The following is a 13871-nucleotide window of genomic DNA, read 5'->3' as shown; positions in this document are numbered from 1 at the left end:
CTAGTTAATTTCATGCTCTAAACAAAATCTGGAGAGCACTGATCTCATACTGTGTATTTTTAAAACCAAAAATCTTATGTTGAACTTCAAAAACACCATCAAGAAAGTGAAGACAACCCTTACACAGAGAAGTATGTACAATCCATGTCACAATATCCAGAATATACAAAGATTCTGACTTTCTGTCACCAAGAAGTATGGGAGGGATTTCTCTAAATTCCACAGCAGATACTAGCTGGGCATCTGTGCTGGCTGGTTTTTGTCAACTTGACACAAACCTAAACACATCCGGGAAAAGGGGATCTTAATTGAGAAAATGCCTCCCTAAGATTGGCCTGTATATAGGCAAGTCTATAGGGTATTGTCTTGATTAATGACTGATGTGGGAGGTTTCCCTCCTTGGCAGTTGGTCCAAGATTGTGTAAGAAAGCAGGCTGAGCATGAGGAGCAAGCCAGTGAACAGCACTCCTTCCTCCATAGCCTCTGCTTCAGTTCCTGCCTCCACAGTCCTGCCTTGAGGTCCTGCCCGGTTCCCTCATTGATAGGGTGTGACCTGAGAGTTGGAAGATGAAATAAGTCCTTCCCTCCCAAGCTGTTTTCAGTCATGGTGTTACACGGACCTTAAATCAACTCAATCTGGAGATAAGCTGTTTATCTTAAAGTGTCAATGATGCACCCTCAGGTTGGTGGACTTAATGTTTATTTATGATAAGCCTGATATAAATCAGGGTTCCCATGAACCCCATGTTGTTTGGTCCAATTAATTTGCTTGAACTTCTCAAGGAACTCAGGAAAACACAATTATTGGCCCACTACAAAGGATATGCAAAAGATGCCAATAAACACCAGATGAGACACACATGCACAAGGACCATGGGAAGAATGGCCTTGCTTCCACACCCTCTCAAGCACAACATGCTCCACAAGTTGAGCTATCCAGAAGCTCCCCAAACTCAATTCTTTGGGGTTCAAAAGGAGGTCTCGCTGAGTAAGCATAAATTATTATACTACTGTCCAATGATAATCTTTTTTTTTGTTTGTTTTTTTGTTTTTCAAGACAGGGTTTCTCTGTGTAGCTTTGCGCCTTTCCTGGAACTCACGCTGTAGCCCAGGCTGGCCTCGAACTCACAGAGATTGCCTGGCTCTGCCTCCCGAGTGCCGGGATTAAAGGCGTGCGCCACCACCGCCCGGCCAATCTTTTCAACCTTTGTTCTTCCCCTCTTTGGAACACACAAATCATACCTAGTTCTTTCCTCTGACCAGTCCCCATCCTAAAGCTAGTTAGGGGGTTACAAGCATAGCTACACTCAATAAAACTCATTAGCAATCCCAAGCATTTTAGGATTTACACGCCAAGAAATGGATAAAGCCCAAACACACATTTCACAATACATCACTAAATAATACTTCACGCCCACAAAGAATGCTGTAATCAAATGGCTGTTACCAGCCTGACATAGTGATACATCCCTTTCACCCCAGCACTAGGGAAGTTGGGGTAAAAATATCCTAAATTAGAAGCAAGGGCTACTTTGGAGGAGGGGGCACTCAGGTGATATTGGCAAGATGTGGGAAAATTGAAGAGTTCATACATGCTGATGGAGATGTAAAATAGTAAAGTCACTTTGGAAAAGGCTGTAAGTTCTTAACTGATTAAATACTGAGATGGCGCAATACTCAGTAGCTCTGCTGCTAGGCACATACGAGAAAACTGAAGGCAAAGGCTTACACCAAAAACAGGGACTAAAGATGTAGCTCAGTTGCAGAGAACCTGTCTAGCCTCGGTTTCATTTAATTTTTTTTGAAAAAGGATCTTTTCAGCAGAGCGTGGTGGTGCACACTTTTAATCCCAGAAGGAGGTGGATCTCTATGAGTTCAAGTCCAGTGTGGACTACATAGCCAAACCAGTCAGGGCTACATAGTGAGAATCTGTCTCAGAAAAACAAACACACAGGCTGGGCCGTGGTGCCTTTAATCCCAGCACTCGGGAGGCAGAGGCAGGAGGATCTCTGTGAGTTTGAGGCCAGCCTGGTCTATAGAGCGAGTTCCAGGATAGGCTCCAAAGCTACACAAAAAATCCTGTCTCGAAAAAAACAAAAACAAACAAACAAACAAAAGGGGGGATGGGTGAGGAGGTGGCCTGGGGAACACAGCTCTGTGGTCAAAGTTCTTACAGAGTGCAGATCCCCAGAACCCACACAAATAAGCAAATGAGTAGTAAGTGGGCATAGCGGCACACATGTAATTTCAGCCTCAAAAACCGGAGACTAGAAACAGTCCTAGAGCAAGCTAGCTATGAGCTCTCGGTCTGACTAAGAGAACTTGCCTCAAATATTAAGGTGGAAGAGTGATTAGGAAGATTCCAGATATCAATATGCATATATGCTCACTAACAGGCAAATGTCAACATACATACAGCATACACAAAGAGAAAAAATACTCTTTAAAAATACAAACACATATATTCAAAACAGAATTATTCATAAAACCTAAAAAGTCTAAACAACCCAAATGCTGATCAGTTAATAGACAAAACGTAGTATGTTCATACAGGCTACTACTAATCCATTAAAAAGTAATGAACTATTGATACATCCTACATCATGTAAGAGTGTACTCAACAGGACATAGAAAACCATCCACTCTATGATTCCATTAAAATGTTCAAAACAGCTGGGCAGTGGTGGCACACACCTTTAATCCTAGCACTCAGGGGACAGAGGCACACGGATATCTGAGTTCGAGGCCAGCCTGGTCTACAGAGCGAGTTCCAGGACAACCAGGACTATACAGAGAAACTTGTCCTGAAACAACAACAACAACAACAATAATAATAATAATAAATAAACAAAGTGTTCACACCAGACAACTCCTAGAAGCAGAAAGATTAGTAACTGCCAGAGACTCAGAGGAAGAAAACATAAGGGCAGATTCTTTTCTTTTCTTTTTCTTTTTCTTTTTTTTTTTGGTTTTATGAGACAGGGTTTCTCTGTGTAGTTTTGGTGCCTGTCCTCAAACTCACAGAAATCCGACTGGCTCTGCCTCCCGAGTGCTGGGATTAAAGGTGTGTGCCATCACCACCTGGCCAGGGCAGTTTCTTTTTAAGACAGTGAAAATACTCTAAATATTTTATATGCTAAATATTCTAAAATTGATTATGGTGATCGCAGCATAGCCCTGTGAATAATAAAACTACACCACTCTTATAAATAGATGAATTACATGGTATGTTAGAGCTACCTCAAATCTGTTTAAGGAAAACTCAATGATGCTCACAATGTGTTTCAAAAATAACAGGGAAGGTTTAAATAAACAGGAATCGCTGGTCACTGACTGAAAGTCTACACAATAAAGCAATGGATCCCTAGCTGAACTACAGGCTTTTTGAACTCCTATCAAGCTCGCGCACGGCAGTTCTCACAGATTTTATTGAGATTCTAGAATGTGTATGAAAAGGCAAAGGCGCCACAAAGCTGCAATAATTCTGGCCAAGGCTAAAGTGGAGGAAGCAATCTGCCTTCTAAGTCCACACAGTTATGGCTCAGGCAAGCAGGCTCTGAAAGACGCCGAAGACACGGAGACCAGCGAACAAATCAGAGCACCAAAGCAGGACTACAATACGGTCAACTGGTTGTGAGAAGGAGGCAGAAGCAGTTCCACTGAGAAAGGATTGTCGTTTTTACTAATGGTGCTGAAACAACGGGGCACCCAGAGGGCAAACAGCAACCTCTAAGCCACACAGCCACATCTCGGATTCAAAAGCAATCAGGAATTTAAATAGGAAACACAGAACTACACAATTTATAGACGATGACAGGGGGAAGCCTTGGAACTGAAGCAAGGGGCTCTTGAACTTGGCACCAGAGGCATGCTATATTGCATGGATGAAGTCATAAGTCAGATCTTATCAAAGTGGGGACTGTGTTAAGATGAGGTCTCTAAGAATATTTTAAAAAGCAGTATCTTCTGCTTATAAACTCAAAGAAAATATTTGCAAAACACATCTAACAAAAGTCTTAAGGGGACAGGTAGTGACACAAGCCTTTAATCCCAGCACTTGGAAGGCAGAGGCAGGAGGATCTTTGAGTTCCAGGTCAGCCTGGTCTACAGGAGGGTTCCAGGACAGCCAAGGCTACACAGAGAAACACTATCTTGGGGGAGGGGGAAGGGGAAGGGAGTGGGGAAGAGAACTCTCAAAACTCAACAGTAAGCAAGAAAATTATTCTGACTGAACAAAAGATATCAAAGCATTTCACCAAAAAAAAAAAAAAAAAAAAAAAGTGGGAGCAGAATAAAAACATGGAAAGATGTCCAAAACCATCAGCCATCACAGAAGCACTAAACACACACACAGCACACAATTAGGCAATCTCAGAACCGTCAGCCATCACAGAAGCACTAAACACACACACAGCACACAACTCGGCAATCTTACCCTTAGATATTTAAGAAAAAAAGGAAAACGTTTATTTACACAAAATCCTCACATTTCCTGTACAAATGTTCGCCAGTCCTAGGTTTACAACAGAAAACTCTGAACATCCCTCCGGGCTGGAGGGACGGCTCAGCAGATAAGAGCACTGGCTCCGTAAGCACAAAGACCCAAGTTCAAGTCTCCAGAACTCGCATGAAAGCCAGGTGTGCCTGTAATCCCAGCACTGGGAGGGGGTGGAGAAAGGACTGCTGGCCGCCAGCCTAGCTCCAGGTTCAGCAAGAGACCCTGTCTCACCGAAACAGGACAAAGAGGAGCCAGAGTGCTGGTCCTCCTCTGGCCTCCGCACGTACACACATGCACATACACCGCACACAAGCTCATAAGGTGAAAGGTCAAACAAAGTATCTTAACTTACCACTACATACCATTCTGGAAATGGCAAAACCACAGAGCTAGGGGACAGGCTGCCAGGAGTCAGAGAGCAGAGTTATGAAGGGACTGTCACAGGGTGTGGCAAGAGGGGTGGCCTCTGTGACACCTCAAGTTTGTATCTTCACTGTAGTAGCTACATAAATGTCTACATGAGAAGAAAAACAGCACAAAGTTATATATTCACTATTAGTGTAGGTCTCAGAATTGTAGAAACTGTGAATTTAGTAGTCTTATTAACCATAAAGTAGCACGTCAATTTTCTGGGTTTGGTGACTTACTATAAGATGTCTGGATGAAGAAAGCACAGCATTCTTTATTTATTTATTTTTTTTCTGGCATGAACCAAATGGCAACCATTGCTGCTTGACAAACTTCTCCAGTACTTTTTTACTTTTATTTTTAATGAATTTTTAATTCTCACTATTAATGCCTTTCCCTTTGGGAAATTTTGTGTGGGTTTTGGTAAAGGGTGAAAATGTGTAGAATGGCTGGCTCTCTAAACAAAATAATTCTTTGGAAAAAAAAAAATCCCCACCACTGTGGACCCAGGAATGAATTCCATTGTGCCCTCCTAATTACACCAAGAACAGGAATGGTAGAGGTTTACTGGACACACCTGATCCCAAGGATGAAAGGCCTACGATTCAGATCCAGAACTGAGGCCATTAAGGGCAAGAGTTCAGTTAACAAACACAGAGAAATCCAAATGGTATGGTATAATGAGAAAAGAGTAAGACATCAGGCCCTTCCCTTTTGGAAGCATATGAGGGGAACCGGCCCATATAGTAAGGCTTGTAGTAAGGCAACTGTAATATAGTGCCTGTTCCCCAGAAGTCCCTTTCCTAAGGTCAGGCATTTGGGTAAGAGTCTTCATTCCTTTGGGAGCTTGAGGAAAGTTCCTGATTGCTAAAGCAGTCATTCTTATCTCTAGCAAGAGGAACTTACGGCCCTTTCATTAACGAATGAGTGGTGCCTACTGTCAAGGTCAAAGCTAGTTTCTTCCACCCCGATTTCAAGCCACACTCCAGCTCAGATGCCCCTTGTCCCCCATTTAATCCTATGCGCAGCTATACAGTATAAAAAGTGTAGTCTCTTTTCAATTAAATGTTGCTGGCAGCCATCCTGATTCACCCTCAGATCCATCTCCTCCCTCCCCCACCCCACCACCACCGACTCCACACATCCTCTTTGGTACCTGAACTCCCCTGCCAAAGCAGGTTTCCAGCATCTATCTATCTATCTATCTATCTATCTATCTATCTATCTATCTATCGATTATCTATCTATCGATTATCTATCTATCGATTATCTATCTATCTCTTTCTTTCTTTCTATCTTTCTTTCTCTTTTTTTTTTTTTTTTTTTTTTTTGTCCTGAGACAGGGTCTGGCATGAAATTGCTATGTAGACCAGGTTGGTCTCTAACTCACAGAGATATGTGTACTTCTGCCTCCTGAGTGCTGGGATAAAGGTGTGGACTACCACACCAGTTACACAGCCTTCTATACTAATTTTGCCACTTCCAATAATTTTTCAAAATAAAGTTATCCTAAAAATAACAGAAGCTGTGGGACCAGCAGGCTTGGCACGTAAAAGGAAGTTTTCACTGGCTTTTTTTTTAAACGGACCCGAGAGTTTGATCCTTGGGCCCCACATGGTACTCCTATAAGCTGTCCTCTGACCTCAACAGGTAAACCAGGGCACATGGGTGTGCACTCAAGCACACACACAACAAACAAGTAAATAAACAAAATACTGAGAGGACAGGCAGATGGATCAGCAGTTAAGTGTGTGCAGTACAATCATTAAGACTGGAGTTCAGATCCCAGCACCTACGAAACAAGCCTCAAATACCTATGAAGCCCAGCTCCAAGGGATCTGACATGCTCCTCCAGCCTCTGCTCATGTACAAGCATATGCACCCATATATTCATGTGCACATCATTCACAAGACGCATACACACACAAGTAAACAGATGAAATCTTTAAATAACAAGAGGGTAGAAAACAGGAAAGGTAGAAGTCTAAATGAAACAAGAATGGCCAACAATTGCTAACTGTAGAGTTCCTAGACTTTGCTTTCCTCTACTTAAATGTGTCTATAATAAAACACTAATAAAAATGTAAGAAAGTCATTCCATCTTCAAACCAAAGTATTAACTGAACAGCTTCTCATTTTTTTTCTTTTTCTAACATGCATTTCAATTCTGCAAAATAAGTGTGTTTCTATACGATGATTTTTGGGCTGGCTCAGCGGGTAAAGGCACTTACTGTAAATCTTGACAACCTTAGCTCAATCCCTAGAAACCAGGTGAGAACTGGCTCCACAGAACTGTCACCTGCCCTCACCCACACCACAGCACCCACACACATCATATACACTTACACAATAATAATTTAATTTTAAAATAAAGTAACAGAATGACTTTAGCAGGTTAAGTTCAATTAATGCCTTGTATTTTGCCCTTCTCTTCCTTTGTGTCTGTGGGGAGGTATCTTATTGAACGTGAAGAGAACCCTGACAATTCCTCCCCTAACAGTACACTGATTACATAATGTGAAAATAGTTAACCTAATATCCAATTTATGTTCTACACAACTATGTTCCTGAAGATTCCAAAAATTTTTTTTCTACAATTAACCAAAGAGACCCTGCTAGAGAAGATTTACAGTAACACACCAGTCGTTATTACAGCGATCCTCGTAAAACAGAAAACAAGAGATAGGCACAAAGATGTTTTAGTAACTCTAGGCACATGTTAGGAGTTTTGTCTACTAAAGGCAGCATGTCAGCATGTACCTGTAACCCCAGCTGCTCAGAAGGGCGGAGGGAGGCAGCCAGGCTTGCCTGGGCCTAGGAGCTAAGACCTGCTTTAAGTGAGAGCCAACAAAAAGGAAGGAAGAGAGAAAGGAAGGGAGAGAAGGAGGGAGGGAGGCAAGGAGAGAGGGGAGAAGAGGGCACAGAGAGAGAAATTTTTGCCTAAGTTAAAATTAACATTAAGTGATCTTGTTTTAAAATTGTGTATAGTCTTTTTAACTTTTTGAACATTTTTAAAAAGTAGCTATTAAGGAGGAGACTCGAAGATAGCTCTGGGAATAACATACCTGCTATGTAAACATGAGGACCTGAGTCTGGGTCCCCAGCACCCAGGGGCAAGAGTGCACATTTGCAACCCCAGTGCTGGGAAGGCAGATCCTAGAGGTCACTGCCAGCCAGCCTAGCCAAATTCAATGGAAGACCTTGTCTCGGAAAATAAGGGAGGCCAGGTGGTGGTGGTGGTGGTGGTGGTGGTGGTGGTGGTGGTGGTGGTGGCGGCGGCGGCGGCGGCGGCGGCGGCGGCGGTGGTGGAGGAAGAGGAGGAGGAGGAAGAGGCGGAGGAGGCGGAGGCGGCATTAATCTCAGCACTCGGGAGGCCCAGTCAGGCGGATCTCTGTGAGTTCAAAGTCAGCCTGGGCTACAGAGCGAGATCCAGGACAGGCGCAAAACTACAGAGAAACCCTGTCTTGAAAAAAACCTAAATAAATAAATAAGGGAGAACATTCAAGAAAGGCACCACGTGCAAATGCATGCACACACACAAAATATTAAAAGAAAATATTGAAAACTGCACAATGATAATTTGCTGAAAAATTCAACAAATGTACATGCATATGAAGCAACAATAATTCAATGGATACTGAAAAAGAATACTTCTTATCATGCAAGTGCTTAATTTTTTTAATTTGATTACTTTAATTATATCAAGGTAATATAATTACCTCTTTCCCTTAGTGATGATTAAAAGTAATTTCAGGGCCAGGCAATGGTGGTGCCATTAATATGCACCTTTAATCCCAGCACTCGGGAGGCAGGGATCTCTGTGAGATGGAGGCCAGCCTGGCCTACAGAGTGAGATCCAGGACAGGCACCGAAACTACACAGAGAAACCCTGTCTCGGAAAAAAAAATTAATTTCAATAAAATAAGTTAAATAAAACTAAACTATATATAAAATAACAAAAGGCAAGTTCTGCGTTCTCTATGGGACCCTGGGTAAGTCCCAATATTTCATCATCTACAAACCAAAGGAGTGACACTTATTACATTTTCAGCTCCAGCCAGGCGGTGGTGGCGCACGCCTTTAATCCCAGCACTTGGGAGGTAGAGGCAGGCAGATCTCTGAGTTGGAGGCCAGTCTGCTCTACAGAGTGAGTCCTAGGACAGCCAGGGTTACACAGAGAAATCTTGTGTTCTAATACCCTCTACCCGTGATCATGAGGACTCCTTTGGGGAAGGATCAGCCATGCATATGGTAATGACAAGTAGTTACACTATAAGTACCTTTCACAGACATACATTTGGATGGAAAGTACTCTCAATATTAGCTCATAATTTCTCAACCATTTATTTCTTATAGAGGTTGTCATGTGCATTGTAGCATATTTAACATCTATCCACCAAAACTAGAAGAATCTCCCAGCAAGACAAGAAAAAAAACCTGCTGATATTGCCAAAATCATTTCTGGTTTGAGATGAAACGTAAATGTTCCAAGGCCTTTTGAAGACGGGAAAGAAGGTGGCTCTTTCTCTTTGGAGACACAGGTGGAAAGAAGAGGCTAGGGGCACTTTCTAACGAAACAAAAATGCCTAATTCAACTACTAGTTCTGTATGAGGCTCAACTAAAAACATCACCCAAGCACAGTGGCGCACACTTTTTTAGTTTCAGCACTGGAGAGGCAGAGGCAGGCAGATCTCTGAGTTTGAGGCCAGCCTGCTCTACAGAGTGAGTCCTAGGACAGCCAGGGCTACACAGAGAAACCCTGTCTCGAAAAACTAAAAAAGATCATTAACCAAATACTAGTGTATGGCCAATGTGGAAATGAGAATAACAACATACAAACTGTGGGAGAGAGACCGGAGTTTCACAGTCAAAAGCAGTTACCCCTCTACCAAAGGGTCCAGGTTCAATTCCCAGCACCCACATGGCAGCTCACAATTGGTGTCACTCCAGTTCCACAGGATCTGACACCCTTGTCTCTGGCCTCTGGGGACACTGCACACATGTGGTGCACATACATGCATTCAAGCAAAACATCCATACACATTAAAATTTAACAAAAATCTTTTAATTATTCTTAAAAGCTGTGAGAGACAGTCATAAATAAATATTTCTATCTGTACCTTGTTAAGCATCCTCAATAAAGAGGTTCAAAGGCTTTTTGTTTTTGTTCATTTGTTTTTGTTTGGTTTTTCCAGACAGGGTTTCTCTGTAGCTTTGGAGCTGTCCAGGAACTGGCTCTGTAGACCAGGCTGGCCTCGAACTCACAGAGGTCTGCCTGCCTCTGTCTCCCAAGTGCCTGGCCAAAAGCTTTATTTTCATTTTTATTGCGAGACAGTCTGACTATGTAGCCCAGACTCACCTGGAAGTGGTAATCCTCCTGCCTCAAGCCTCACAGGCCTGTGCTATGGCCAGACCAGGTTTTCAACTGAAAAGACTGGTAAACAAGTCCTCTTCTCCCTGGCGTTCTGAAAAGCTAAGCATTCGAGTTACTTGTAACCACTGAGAATATCCACATGAAAAACCCAGCCACCCAGTTAAATGGCACAAGCATCTACATCGATCCATTTAATCAAATGCAGTGCAGCACAAATCCCATAAAAGGAGTCACACTGAGGAATAGTCTCAAGGCCTTTATGTTTTCAAAGGCCAAAGAAACCCCATGCAAATCAATTACACTTAAGGTTACACATTTCAACAAGAAATTAACCAATACCACATTCATTTCCTTAGCTTTTCAATGCTTACTACAAAACCAACTGGGCCACATTTCACTCCAAACAGATAAATAGCCAGTTTCATTAGTCTATTCTTGGATAGGTCACCAGACTGGGAATAAGAGACCCAGAGTCTATTCCCAGCTGCAAAACACACTGGTAATCTCAACAAAGTACTCCTCAGATTGAGGTTCTACACTCAGACCATGCTGATAATACTATCCAGAAACGGCAGAAAAACCCAGGACTGCCTTGGACACCTAAAAGACAATTGCAAACATATTTTTAGATGTATTAGCTCTAAAATTCTGTTTAACTTATTTATGGTAACATTCAACACATTTGAAATTTCAAAAACATGTGGTACTTTTATCATTGCTCTCCACAAATTTATTAAGTCTTTCTCAAAGTTCTATATGAGAAACTGAACAAGTCATTATTATATATAAAAAAGACAAATGCAAGCGGGAGGGGAAGGCTTTCAGTTTGCATTTCCTAACTTTGGTCTGCTACACAAGCAGCCGTTCTGTGACTGTAAAAAGTACTTCGCAGTTTGGAGAGCAAAAGTTTGCCCCACTGCCTAGTCCTGGAAAGGCCTCTAGAGCGTTCTCACCACTAACCATGCAGGTTTTACTAGCACGGCCAACATAAGGACTGCGGCACACACACAGTTTTAAACAAAGTTGTCTAGTAGACCAAGTTCCAGCCTGACCTTCTCACAAACCATAAAGCTGTAAACACGGTGCAGCCAGCAGGAGGAGAAGCAGCAGCAGCAGCAGCCCCTGGCCCGGCAGCACCACCCCAGCATAGGCACTGCACCGAGGCACCCTGGCAGAGCGGCCCAGCGCCGCCGATCCGATCCGGAAGCAGCGCCGAGAGGCCTCGGGCGCACGCGCTCCTCACAAAGGCTCCTCCTCCCGGCTCACTTGGCTCCCTTGACCGCCGCCAAGGGGCCTTGGCCGCCAGCGCGTAGGTCCCGCGGGCCCCGCCGCCCGCCTCCGCCTCCGCCTCCGCCTCCGCCTCCGCCTCCGCCTCCGCCCCGTGCCTCCGCTCCCTGCGGCCAGGCTCCCCGGATCGTCTAGAGCTCCAAAACCCCAGGGGCCTTGAGGACTCCTATTCCCGGGTGTCTAAAATGAAAAGCGAGGCTTCCGGAGTCTTGGTAAAAACCTGCACCCCTACAAACTGCAGCTGACTGTCGTCCAGTTACTAGGCACATGGAAGAACACGGCCTTCAGGAGGAAACCTTCCTCTGACTCGGACTTCTCTATCCCTTGCTTTACTCAATCAGTCTTCCCTCCCTCTGGCTGTACACAAGAACTGTATTTTTCCTTAAGGAATTTTTCTCTAGCCCATCTTTCCACTCACTCTTGAATCTACCTAACAAGTTTCCTAAGTCTCTTCCAGGACACTCCCACTTTGCTAGTCAAAATCTCACCAAATTTAACTTTTATAATTTGTACCAGCTCCTACCAAATAACTCACAAAATTGCCTCCTCAGTCACTCACTTCTCTGGTCTGTTCTCTCATTCTCTCAAAGCTAATAATTCATGTTCTGTGAAACTATTCCAGAAAGGAGTCACTTTAAACAACCGATTTCCTAGGTATGCCCCACCGCATGGCTTCCCTTTGGCAGCACTAGGGAGAGAACTGAACCTAGGGCAGAATTCTAGACGAGCACTCCACCGCTGAGCTGTCTCCAACCACTTTATCTCCGATCCAGCCTGCAACACCTTACCCTCCATCCTTAAAATGTTTACAGATAGTCTCTAAAGTCGTCGGAACCACTCATCCCCGGACCCACAAAGAAGCGGAGAAGTGATTCCACACAGTTACCCTCTAACCTGGACGTGCAACACACATACACTGATAAGCACTTTTTATAAAATCAAATCCTGGACAGTACAAAGGAAAAAGTGGCAGACAGTAAAACTTTGACAAAAATCAGTGCCATTACAGAGCTGGACAGGCTACGTTTGGGAGCAGAGATGCAGGCAAAGCAAAGAGGCCAGGCCTGGGTCTTAAACACCGTCAGTGATGGCGAGCACATGGAAGAAAGTAAGGAGTTCTTTTTAGGTGGCAAAGTTTCCATTTAAACTGTATTTTGTCTTGGAGATTAGCAAGTCAATGCCTCTAGAGATGTTCAATAGATAAGTAAGACTAGAATATACATGTACAAAATTGTCAAAAAAAACTAAAGAAAACTAGAAATAACCCAAGAAAACATATTTAGAATTGTGTGGAGGAGGCGTCTATACATCGGTAATTAATGGGAGGAAAAGCTACCTCCTAAAACTAAGAAAGTGTATGACATAAGTGAGGTATGAAAGCACAGTCTCAGCCCCTGGGGTGGGGGTGGGGGGGTTCGGAGACAGAGGGTGGCAGTTTCGGGCCAGCCTAGGGAAAGCAAAGAAAACACGCAGAAGACTGACAGTGAGCAAAAAGACTTGACACACGAAGGGGCCTTTTACTTCTGTCCACCTGTTCCTTCAAGTCTGTCCTTGATCTCACTATATACAGGATGTTTCCTAGGCAGCCTGTCTTCTCCACGTTTGCTCTCCTGCAAGCTGCTCTTCTTCCCTCCTATTCATTTCCAGTCTATCTGACCTGCTCCTATCAACTTATGGCAATGCTGGTATGCTGGCAGGGGATGTGGCTCAGTTGCTAGAGGGCATCGCTAGCGTGCACCAAACTCTGTATTTGACCCAAGTAGCACATAAAACCAGATATGGTACACAAACCTATAATCTAGCACTTGGAAGGGAGAGGCAGGAGAATCAGAAGTTCAAGATCATCCTCAGCCAGACAGCAAGTTCAAGCCCAGTCTGGACTACTATTGGCAATCTCTCAAAGAAGAAAAAAAAGGGGAGGGGTACTTGTCCATACTCTACAGTCAACAAATACAAGCCTTACGCCTCATCTTTCATATACGTCTACTTCATTTTATGCTCTCTTTCTAATGCACATATCTCTCAGCTAAATTTATCTGTGGATTACATATAAAGGGCGATGATTCTACAAATGTTATTTTGTACAGAAAGTAAAGAACTGCTGACTACTAACAAGTCTATCTTTTTCTCTCAATCCCATACCTCAAAAACAAACTGGGATTTTTGTCGCCCCTGAGCAGACTGCTGTGACCACTTCCTCTTCTCTCACACTGCTCTTTCCTCCCCAACTGCTTCTCCACTGTCTAAAGCACCTTTCTCCTACTCCTCTGGTGTGACCTCTTTCTGCTTCTCCTATCGCTAGC

General features: G+C 43.5%; 1 protein-coding gene across 5 annotated transcripts in view; it reads right to left on the bottom strand.

The window, feature by feature from the left end:
* The window catches only part of Znf148 (zinc finger protein 148), a 128596-nt gene that overhangs the window by 98660 nt on the left and 16065 nt on the right, over window positions 1-13871 (bottom strand). For 2 of the 5 annotated variants that reach the window (XM_052740379.1, XM_052740380.1), the window contains exon 2: window positions 4851-5012. The exons of the other annotated variants lie outside the window; for them this stretch is intronic. The gene's annotated coding sequence lies outside the window, so the exon portion shown is untranslated. The remainder of the gene's footprint in view (window positions 1-4850; window positions 5013-13871) is intronic. 5 annotated transcript variants of the gene reach the window in all.

The sequence above is a fragment of the Peromyscus californicus genome, unplaced genomic scaffold (assembly GCF_007827085.1).
Source record: "Peromyscus californicus insignis strain IS unplaced genomic scaffold, ASM782708v3 Scaffold_16__1_contigs__length_79575227, whole genome shotgun sequence".
NCBI lineage: Eukaryota > Metazoa > Chordata > Mammalia > Rodentia > Cricetidae > Peromyscus > Peromyscus californicus.
The sequence above is the reverse complement of the archived record's forward strand: the minus strand, read 5'-3'. Positions and strand labels throughout refer to the sequence as shown.